This window comes from Urocitellus parryii, chromosome 11, assembly GCF_045843805.1.
Source record: "Urocitellus parryii isolate mUroPar1 chromosome 11, mUroPar1.hap1, whole genome shotgun sequence".
NCBI lineage: Eukaryota > Metazoa > Chordata > Mammalia > Rodentia > Sciuridae > Urocitellus > Urocitellus parryii.
In genome coordinates this window covers 38,287,164-38,299,457 of record NC_135541.1, presented here as the reverse complement: position 1 = coordinate 38,299,457, position 12,294 = coordinate 38,287,164, and positions in this window count along the sequence as shown.

Below are 12,294 nucleotides of genomic sequence, written 5' to 3'. Positions count from 1 at the left end.
CTGGTGACCTGGATCCAGCATGATTCTGGTCAGCCTGATGTCAAAAGCTCTCGCTAGAGTCTTGTTTTATATTTCACCACCAACTCCCTTCCAAACCAGATACATGAGAGGCGACTGGTGAGCCCTTTTCCAGTCATGTGATTTCACCAGAGCCCATCCATTCAGTCAGCAAACCTCAGTGAAAAATCTCCAAGTTCCAGACCCTGGCTTGGCCCTGACAGCCAAACAGAATTAAGCACAACCATCCACATTTCTCCTTCTGCTCTGGAAGCCTTGCCTTGTTTATGGCCTGTGTCTCATTCTGTCTTCTAATGATGAACACCTGGTCAGCATCATCTATGTGATAATTCATCACTCAGCTCTCTTTTCGTGTGTACAAAAGTATGTCCCCAGATGATCCTCAAGGACAAATTTCTATTGGGATTCAATCCAATCTCCAGATGTGTGAGTATCTTTAGAAGGGTCACCAGCCCCTTGGAACCAAACTTGCTTTAACTTGATTCAACCACGAAGACCTTTCTCAGACCCTGCCTCGAGTTTAATGTTGCATCCCTGAGGCCTGTCATTCTCCAGTGCCTCTTATCATTGGGGCTTCCAAGCCACCTGCTACAGCTGACCAGCCCCACTACCTCCAACTAGAGAGTCATTTCCTGTTTCAAGCTTTGGAAGAGACCTTAATAAGATGATACAGAGCAGCTGTTTGCTCAAGCCACGGAAGATGGAACAAAAGAATGAACACTGGCCAAAAGTGAAGAGTCCCGGGATCTTGTCCACCTCCATTCCACCTCGAAGAGTGGTTGTGGGGTTTTAACACTGTGATTCTTCAGAGCCCCGTGCCCACTCCCTCTATCCTATTATACCCTTTATTTTAAGTTCTTTTCCCCAAGATCCTACCCAAGTCTTATAAAGAATACTAGGAGCTTGTTCACATTGAGATGTTACTTTATGACCATGTGAACTATTATTAGACACCATTAGTGCTGGTGTCTTCAGCAAGCACCATTGACATTTTCTTGCTCTAAGAGCACTTCCATTTCCTGAGCTCTTATGCTAACTCTGTCACTTGCTGGTGACTAGAAAGACAAAGATGAAGTAGGGCTCAGGGGCACACACCAGTAATCCCGGTGGATCAGGAGGCTGAGGCAGGAGGATCGCAAGTTCAAAACCAGCCTCAGCAAAAGCAAGGTGCTAAGCAAGTCAGTGAGACCCTGACTCTAAATAAAATACAAAATAGGGCTGGGGTATGGCTCATTGGTTGAGTGCCCCTGAGTTCAACCCCTGGTACGTAAGCCTCCCCACCAAAAAAGACAGACAAAGATGAAATAAAGTGGGACATCGATATCCAAACTTAGAGGAACAAGGAAACTTCCTAAGGGACCACAAACTTCCTAGTAGGCTCTGGAGAGAAAGAGTATGGTGTCAGCCATCATGAGAGGGAAAATGTCCTGAGCAGAGGAGACCAACGGCAATTGCACACCAAAGTGTGACAGCATGGTAACTGGGCACTTTCAAAAGTTTGAAGTTACTTAAGAAAAATCCTGAGGCTAGACAGACAAATGAGGATAGGGAAGGGAAGAGAAATCAAGTCCCAAAGGTCCTTGTAAGCCAAGAATGAGATCACTTTTCAGTTATAACCTTTAGACGGCTTCCTCTGCACCCAAATTAAGATCCAAATTCCAACTTACTGTATACACTGAACTGATTCTCAGAAAGGATCAAATACTTGCATTTATTTCTTCGATCAAGTTTCTCAAAGGTTCTTTAGAGAAATACAACCTTTTCTAACTGGGAAAGGAAGATCTTTTTTTCCTGTTTGTAAATTATAGAAGCAGGGTGGAGCTCAGCGGTAGCATGCTTGACTAGCAATGCATGAAACTCTGGGTTTGATACCCAGCATGGCAAAATTTTTTAAAACCCCATGGATTGTATATTAGATGTAACAGCAAAAATATTTCAGGCTAAGTGAAATAAGCTGATCCCAAAAAGCCAAATGTTGAATGTTTTCTTAGATATGCGAAAACTAATCCAAATAAGGTTGGGGATTAAAAAAAAATAAAGATCAGTGTAGACTAAGAGGTATGAAGAGAAGGGAGGAGGGATGGAACGGGGGCAGTGGAATGAATCTGACATAACATTCCTATATGCGTATATGAATATATCACAGTGAATCTCACCATCATGTACATCCACAAGACACTAATTTTTTAAAATAACTACAAGTAAATAGCAGAAATATCAGTTGAGTAGAGGGAAGGAAACAGGGAGAGGGAGCAGAGAAGGGGAAGGGAAATACTGGGGACTGGATTAGAACAAATTATATTCCATGCTTTTATAATTATGTCAAAATAATTTATATTGTCATATATAACTAAAAAGAAGCAATAAAAAGTATAACAGTATAGCAAACACTTACATATCCCTCACTTGTGTTGAAAATTAAGATATTACACAAAGGGCTGTATCCTCCCTAATCTCATTATTTTACCTGTCTTCCAGAAGAAACTACTCTCCTAAAGTTTGTATATCATTCTTTTTTCTATTTTCACACTTCCATCACATGCTTATGAAAGAGTCATATTACCCATGTATGTTTTAAAACTTTAAAAAGTTGTTCTTATTATTCTACAAATTGCTTCTTTCACTCAACCTTATTTTTGAGATTTATCCATATTGATACATACAATTGAACTTCATGCATTTTAATGCTATATAATATTCATTGTTTTAATACTGTGTGGTATTGTATGGATACAGAAATATACCATAATTTATTTTGGCCATTCTCCTGGGAAAAAACATTTAGGTTATTTTCAATGTTTGCTGCTATGAACAAGGCTGTCTTGTACGTTTTTGTACATGTGTTTCTATGCATATGCATGAGGTTGGCTGGGAAATGTATTTATTTAAGAGTAGAGTTTCTGGTCATAGGATATATACACATCTTCAACTTTTAAAAGTTGTTTTTGTTTGGACTGCTATAACAAAGTCCCATAGACTGAATGGCTTAAACAACAAGCACTTACTTATCACAGAGAAATAAAATCCAAGATGAGAGTGCAAACATATTTTGATTCTGGTGAGGGCCCTCTTCTAGGTTGCAGTCAACCAACTTCTGATTTCCAAACATAGTAGAACAAGAGTGAAATAGCTTTCTTGTCTCTTCTCATAAGTGCACTAATTTCCATTTATGAGGGCTCCATCCTCATGACTTAATTACCTCTCAAAGGCCCTACCTCCAAATGACATCACCTAGGAAATTAGATTACAACAAAACAACCACACAGGCTGCACGACTGGTTTGTGGGCCAATTTCACTGTTATTAGTCTTTGCACGATTTGGACAATATAGTAAACCTCCATGCGCTTCAGTTTCCATTTGGAAAACTAGATTAATAACATTTATCTCAAGGACTACCATGAGTATTTGATGAAATGATACATGTAAACTATTTAATGTATAAAAATACAATAACATAGTAATAACAATAATAGTGACCCTTACTGAAGGCCTCTGTATTGGACTAGACTAGACGAAAAAGCTTGGAAACTTACTCTACTTCACCTAGTGAAATGACTGAATTCTGGAGGAATTCTCTGTAAGTAATCAGGAAGGCAAAAGGGAGTATTCTACTTATCCATATCTTTCTTTTTTATGTCTATTATTTTTGTTGCTTATTTGCTTGTTGGAGAGCAAGCAAAAGTAAAAGGAATCTTAATCCAAGTCTGAATCTTCAATTTGAAAATTAGTGAATTCAGACCAACTTTGTGATTTGGTCCAGTTCAATCCCTAATCCACTCTACACTCAAAACACTAAATCTTGGAGTCTTCAAAGCCTAGACTCTTTAATAATCAGGAAGATAGATGGTCACTATTACTGTCCTTGTGGACTAGCAGCTGGCTAGGCATCCACAGTCTATGAAGCAAATTATTCTGTCTCCAGTTCATTACATGACCTTCTACAATCAGTGCCGCAATTATTGACTCATTTATTTGATCAACTTTCCTACACTTAACTGTTGATGTAATAGAAATGAGGATGTTTGGGGACCTGTTTCTTTACTCCTAAGACGGAGATCCAATACCACAGATTTCTGGGGCTACTGCAACAAAATTCCATAAGCCAGGTGTCGTAACATCAGAACTGTATTGCCCCATAGTTCTAGAGGCTGGAAGTTTGGAATCAAGTGTCTACAGCACCACAATCCCTCTGAAATCTATGGGAGAGAATGCTTCCTTACCTCTTCCAAGCTACTGGTGGAGGCCATCAATCCTGGGCAGTCCTTGGCTTGCAGCTGCAACCCCCCCAGTATATGTGTGTCACATGGTCCTTCTCTCTGTGTGGCTGTGACTTTATATCATCTTTTTATAGAGGACACCAGTCATATTGCACTAAAGACCCTCCATACTCCAGTATGACCTCATCTTAACTAATCACATCTGCAATGACACAACTTCCAAATAAGATCACATTCTGTGTGAGAGAGAGAGAGTGGGAGAGAGACAAAGACAAAAGAGAGAGAGAGACTGCCATCGGTTAAAATCACACTGTTGCCGTGAACTAATTGTATGACCTTGGACAATATTTTTGCCAGTGTTCTCCAGAGAAACAATACCAACAGAATGTGTATACATGTAGAAAACAGATGTATTTTAAGGACTTATTTAGCTCATATAATTATGGAGTCTGTAAAGTCCAAAATTCACAGGGTGGACTGACAGGCTGGAGACCAAGGGAAGAGCCAATGGTACAGTTCAAGTCCAACGGCTCCATATTGGCAGAATTCCCTTCTCCCAGAGAGGTTAGTCATTTTTCTAATCAGGCCTTCAACTGATTGGATGAGGGCCACTCATATTATGAATGGCATCTACTTTATTCAAAGTCCACCAATTTAAACGTTAACTTCATCTAAGAACACCCTCAGAAAAACGTCCAGAATGATACTCAGCCCAAACTGTGTATCATGGCCCAGCCAAGCTGACACTAAAATTAACCATCATAGATAAACCTCCTAAAACCCTGAATATCTCCCTTCTCTCACTTATAAATGATGATTGTAATGTTACCAACTTCAAACAGTAGTTGAAGTTGTTAAATACTGGGCATTCAAAACTATTCATGGAACTAGCTCCATAAATGTTTGGTTTTCCATTAACTATTGTTATTCTGTAACAAAGACATGAGAAGAAGATAAAGATCACATTCTGAATTACACGGGATTGGAACTTTACATGTTTTATGGGGGGTGGTTATTAGAGCTTTATAGTTATACATAGTCATTGGATTCACCTCCACAAACTCGTACATTCATAGAATTTGATTTCAGTTCACAATCCACCCTTTTGCCCTACCCCTTTTCCCTCCCATCATTCCTTCCCACCCCTGTTGTTCTTCCTCTACTCGGCTAGACTTTCTTTCACTCATCTATTTATCTATATTTGATTGATTTTTTTTTACTTATACATAAAGGTGAAATTCCCTGTGGCCTATTTTTTATATATAGTGTGATTAAACTTTTTTTAATATTTTATTTTTTTAGTTTTTTCTGCGGACACAACATCTTTGTATGTGGTGCTGAGGATCCAACCCCAGCCGCATGCATGCCAGGTGAGCGCGCTACCCGCTGGAGCCACATCCCCAGCCCTGTGGCCTATTTATATACGCACATGAGGTGATTTTTTAAAGAATTCATTCCTCATTGCTTCCCTTTTCCCATCCCTCCACCCTGCCTCTCAGTTTTCTTCTACACTACTGATTCTCCCTTTATCTTCATGATATCCTATCCTTCTCTCCCCCTTTCCTTTATTTTGCTCTAGCTTCCACATGTGAGAGAAAACATTTGAATTTTGATTTTTCTGAGTTTGGCTTATTTCACTCAGCATGATGGCCACCGTTCCCATCCATTTACCAGTAAATGCCATAATTTCATTTTCTTTAATGTTGAGTAGAACTCCACTGCGTATATACTCCACTTTTTTCTTAAGCCATTCATCTATTGGTGGGCAACTGGGTTGATTTCATCATTTGGCTATTGTGAATTGTGCTGCTTTAAACCTTGTGGTGGCTGTATCACTATAGCATGCTGATTTTATGTGAAAAATACAAAGGAATTTGGATAGCTGCGTCATATGGTGTTTCCATCCCTTGTTTTTTGAGATTTCTCCATATTGCTTTCCAAAGTAGTTGTACTAGTCTGCAATTCCCCCAACAATGCACAAATGTTCTTTCCTCCCCAGACTGATTATTTTTTGTATTCTTGATTGTTGCCATTCTGACTAGAGTAAAATAAAGTGTAATTTTGATTTGCATTTCCCTGATTGCTAGGGAGATTAAATATTTTTTTCATGTATTTGTTGGCAATTTGTATTTCTTCCTTTGAGAGATTTTCAGTGTTTTTTTTTTTCTCACTTATTGATTGGGTTACTTTTTTTGGTGTTAGTTTTTGAGTTCTATTTATATATTTTGAATTTTAATCACCTAACAGAGAAGTAGCTGGCCAAAATGTTCTTCTATATGCTCTCTCTTCGTGCTCTTAATCATTTTCTTTGCTGTACAGAAACATTTTAGTTTGATGATAACCCACTTATCAATTTTTGGTTTTATTTCTTGCACTTTGGGGGTCTTGTTAAAAAGTCAATGCCACCACCAATTTGATAGAGTGTTAGCCATATGTTTTCTTATAGCAGTTGCAAGTTTTCTGGTCTAATTTCTAAGTCTTTGATACATTTCAATTTGACTTTTGTGCAGGGTGAAAGAGGGCCCTAGAGTCTTTTTTCTACATAGAGTTAGCCAATTTTCCCATCATCATTTGTTAAAAAGGCTGTCTTTTCTCCCAAACATATTTTTGGCACCTTTGTCAGCTATCAGATGGCTATAAGCCTGTGAGTGTGTATCTGTGTCTTCTATTCTATTACACTACAGTTCTGAAGTATAATTTCAGATCAGATATTGTGATGCATCCCACTTTACTTTTCTTTCTTAGTATTGCTTTGGCTATTCTGGGTCTTTTATTCTTCCAAATGAATTTATGAATTGTTTTTCCTAATTCTGTGAAGAATATCACTGGTATTTTGATGGGGATTGCATTGAATCTGTATATTGCTTTTTGGTAGCATAAACATTTTAACAACATCAATTCTGCTTATCCAAGAACATGGGATTTTAAAAAATTATTTTCTAAGGTCTTCATCAATTTCTTTCCTCAGTGTTCTATAATTTTCATTGTAAAACTCCTTTATATCCATTGATTAATTCCCAAATTGTTGTGTTGGTTTGTTTGTATAGGTTATTATGAAGCTTGGTTTTCCTGATTTCTTCCTTGTTTATCTTTGAGTTTTTTTGTTTGTTTGTTTGTTTTTTGTAGTGCTGGAATGGTGGTCCTGAATTACTTGATTTCTACTCTCATTTCTTTTTTGATCCATTTTTCCTTTAAGAGAATATTGTTCCTATGTTTATATGGTTTCTGATATTTTTGTTGCTCTTAATTTATAGTTTCATTTCATTAGGACCTGATAGGCCTCATGAGATTATATCAATTTTTGTATTTGCTAAAATTTGCTTTGTGACCTAGAATATGGTCTCTTTTGGAAAAAGTTCAATGAGCCGCTGAGAAGAAAGTAAATTCAGCTGTGTGAGGGTAAAATAGCTTAAACATGTCTATTAGATACACTTGATTTATAGTTTTATTTTGATTGAAGATATCTTTATTGAGTTTATGATGACCTGTCTATTGGTTATAATCTAACCCAGTATTATTATGTTGGGTCTATCTGGGATTTAATTTCATAAAGTATTTTTTTATGTACTTGGGTGTACTGACACTTGGATCAAAAATATTTACTATCATTATATGTTCTTGTTGGAATGGTTCCCTTTGCCAGAATGAGGAGCCTTGTCTCTTCTGACTAATTTTTGCTTGAAATCTGCTTTGTCAGATATGAGAGTAGCTACTCCTGCTTATTTTCAGGGTCCATATGCATGGAATTTTTTTTTTATCCTTAAGTCTTGGGTGTCTATTAGATGAGTCTCTTATAAAAAGCATGTAACTGGATCTTATTTTTTTATTCATTCTGCTAATCTATGTTTTGTTTTTAATTGTACAGTTGAGACCATTAACATTCAGCATTAATATGATACGTGTTTGTGGTTTCCTGCCATTTTGATATTCTCTATTTAATTGTGTCTTGATTCTCATTCAGTGGATTTTTCTCCTATTGGTCCTCCTCTATTTGGGAGCTTTGAGATTTGCTCTTTAGTTCCTCTGTGTGCAATTTGAGTATTTTTTTTTTTTTGTAGTGCTGGCATGGTGGTCCTGAATTCTTTTAGTTTAATCTTATCATGGGAAGTTTTTATTTCCCCCTTGAATTTGAAACTGAGTTTTGCTGGGTATAGTAACCTTGGCTGACAAGCTGATTTCTTTTATAGCTTGAAATATCTCATTCTAGGTCCTTCTTGATTTTAAGGTCTGAATTGACAAATCAGAAGTGACTGTTATAAATATGACCTGATGTTTCGCTCTTGCAGTTTTTAATATTATTTTATTAATTTGTTTTGTAATATGTCTTATGACATTTCATTTCTAGAAGTTCTGATTCTTCACTTCTCTGTTTCTATTTCTTTATTGAAGTGGTCATTCATCCCCTGCATTTGCTCTCTTAATTCATTCCTTAAGTATTCTTTTAGTTCATTGAGCATTTCATTAATCAGCCTTTTCTAATCTTTCTCTGTGATTTTATCCACACCAATATCAGTGGGATCTTTTATTGGGGGATTGTGAGTTTTGGAGGGAGATTTATTTGCCTGTTTCCTCATATTTTCAAATGCCTCAACTTGTGCATCCATTGAAATGGATTCCCCCTTCTTCTTGTTTATGTGTGTCCATTTTGTATAGTTAACTTGTATGTTTTGGGACTTCTCTCTGTTTTTTTAGTGGATGTCAATAGGTGAGATCTGAGGTCCCTCTCTGAATATTTCTTCTTGGGTCCCCATTGTTGGTTTGAGGTTTTTGTCTCCTCAATTCTTTGAGTTGGAGCAATGTCAGGGCTCAGGTGTGATTAGATTGGGATGGAGGGTGAGACTCACTGCTCCTTTATTGAGATGTGAGTATTTCTGAGCTGTTGGATCTCTACTCTGTGATCTTAAAGGATCCCAATTTCTTTCCATCCCCTCTTAGAGGGAGGGCAAGCTTGGAGTGGCACTAATGTCAACAACAGATGTACAGACTTAAATATCCAGTGTCTATTTTGACAGCTATAAAACTAATTGCCACCTATGTGGGAATTATGGGATCAGCATTTCACAACAGTACCAAAAATTTTAAAAATGTGAATTAGATCAGGCCTTCAAGAACAGGTGGACATTTTATTAGCCACTATATTAATAATCACAACAACTTGAATGGGTAAGAAATACATAGTCTATGTAATTTCTATTATTTGGTGAGAATACAGTTTCTCAAGTAAGAGAAAATAAGGTAGTAAAGCATGAGAAAGTTTGAAGTTTGAAAAGGTGATCAGAGGAGAGGAAGGAGATAGGGAGCTATACAGAAGATGGAATAATAATAATATATAGATGTCAGCTATATAGAAGAAGGAATAATAAGTTAAAAGTAATGAAAAAAAAGAAAGGAGGTGGAAGTAGGGAATTTAGGCTGTTACTGGGGAAGAAAGTGAAGAAGGAGAGAGAGGAGGGCCCAGATCATGGGTATAAAAGAATCAACTAATGTAGGATAGAAACTACTCAAACCTTGATTTTAGGCCTAAGTCTAATCTAGGCTAAATAATGAGCACATGCAGGAGTGAACTATTAATGTGTAAATAAAGTTATATGGATAAATTCAGACCTATCTAGGCAGTGAGAGCATACACGACCTCACATACACGCTCACATACATACAAAATCATGCATGTTTAAAAAAGTGAAGAAAAATACAATATGATAAAAAAATATTAAAATTTTTAAATATTTGAAAAATATTTAAATTTTTAAAAAGTAAAAACAAAAATGGGAATATGGAGAAAAAGAGAAATAGCTTAATGAGAAATAAAGGACTTGATTCCACTGTGGTAAAATATGCTGGCAGGAATGGATTTTGAGTCTTTATATTTATTTTGTCTCTGTATTTTTGGCCACTGTCTGTCCTCGTGTTCTTGCCTAGCTGACAATCCATTGTCATGGCTCTCAGTTTCCAATCTCCCAGGATTGGGCAGGAAAGCCTGGGGAGTGCTAATGAATTGTGTAATCTGGAGCGCAGGCCTGGCCTTAGCAAGTGTCTTCACAGTAGATCCTCATAGGTGCCAGCCCTTGTGGGACCTGCATCTCCTGGGATCCAGAAGCTCAGTGGTCCAGGCAAAATGTTCCTTGTTCCCACCTCAGTTTCTCCAGTTCAGGCACCCTCTGGGAATATTTTCATGGGCTGTTGGTAACTTTCTCCATGAGTTCCCAACCCCCTGACTCTATTCACAGCTGCAGGAGCTACAAGTTGAAAACTTTCAGCTCCTAAGAATGTTTTCCTCACTTGCCAGAGGGTTTTGCGCCATGCTCGCTGTGGGCTGGCGTCCCCATGGAAAGCTTTCGCCCCAGTGGACCCACTTTGGATTTGTTTTCACTGAGACACTTGCCCTGTCAACTCTACCTCATGAAAATCAGCCTTCCTCTGCAAACCACAGCTTTCCCTAAGTCGGTTTTTCTTTTTTTAGTTTCTTTGTCCACAGGCTACATGTTTCGTTGTCTGTACTCCCCACTCCCCACTCTGCCCTGATGGCAGTGGGAGCTGGCCTAGGGTGCTGTTTCTTATGCTCAAGTTACCTCCTTTCCGTAGCTCCGTTTTGTTTTTAATTACAGTTCTGTATTGTGTTTCAGTGAGGTTCCTTTGCTCCTCACCTGGCTGAAAAGTTTTCCAGTTTTTAAATCTGGTGCTGGGGGACTTCTGGGCCATGCTTTCTCTCTCTACTCCTCCATCCTCCCTCTCCTCAGTGTTTTTTGTTGTTGTTGTTGTTGTTGTTTTTGTTTTTGTTTTTTTTTTTTTTGAAGGTCACAATTCAGCCCCATAGTTCCCTAAATGGGAATCCTAGGTAGGACAGACCTTTCCGCCCAAGGCCAACCTGGCAAGACCTCCTGTGGTTTCACTCAAGCCTTCATCTCCCAGCTCCATAGAAAATGAAAGCACAGATCCCAAGAGATAGGTCATCACACCTTCCAGGACAGAGAATTATTGGATGCAGCCAATGAGTTAAGTCCAGCTAGGGACAGGAGAGAAAGAGTATGTGGACCCTTTGGTCCTGAGAGATTCAGTAAGCAAACGTTCAAGAGTGTCTACTAAATTAGTTCTCCCTTTTTCAGAAAATTCAGTCCAACTCTAGAGGCTATTATAGGGAATAATTTGTCTCTTTAAAAAATGTTCTCAATAAAATAAATAAATAAAATCAACAACAACAAAAAATCCTCTAGGATACAGAAAGGGAAGGGAGCCAGCATTTTTATTTAGAGCCTCCTCAATTCCAATCCATATGTGGAATGATTTTAGAAACTTCATCTCTTAATTCTCATGACAAGCCTTCTATTATTATCCCCATTTGGCAGATAAGGCTCAGAGAAGTTAATTTTGGATTTGTCCCAGAGTTAAAAAGATAGTGGCACTATGATTTAAACCCAAATTTGTCTGAAAATTAAGTTTATAATCATTCTATTACCTTGTCTCTTTATTATCTTACATCAGACAATGTATGCAAAAACTTAAAACATTTTACCCGGCAAACAGAGTGGTCAATATAGGCTTCCTTCTCCCAGAGAATGTTTCTAGGATGAATGAATGAATGGCAATGCATGACCATACAGCACCGTCTGGTTCTCCTGTCCTCCTGTGAATTCTTCCTCCTATGAACTCCAATACCTTCTTTTTTTATATCAGGTGAGGATTATTCCCTCCCTATCTGCTTCCTCACCCCATAGCTTGTGCTTCAAAGAAGGGATAAGATCTAGTTCATCTCTGTATCCCCCTCACCCAGCCTCCTACATCAGTCTGACGATGATGATGCACAGCAGATGCTCAATATCTGTCTGCAGAGTGAACGAACAAGACTCCAATAAAGCAGTATTGATTGAGGAGATAGGTCTAATCTGACAGCCTCCCTAGAGAATGTAGGAAAAAACCTTGAGTTAGGACTTAGATATAGGGCCCAAACCTGGCACTGTTACTAACTTATTATGCAAGCTTGGCCTCTTCTTGGACCTCCCTAGCATGTTCATCCAAAGAGGGGCTTGTACTATATGATCTTGAGAGCTCTTCTGATCCAAT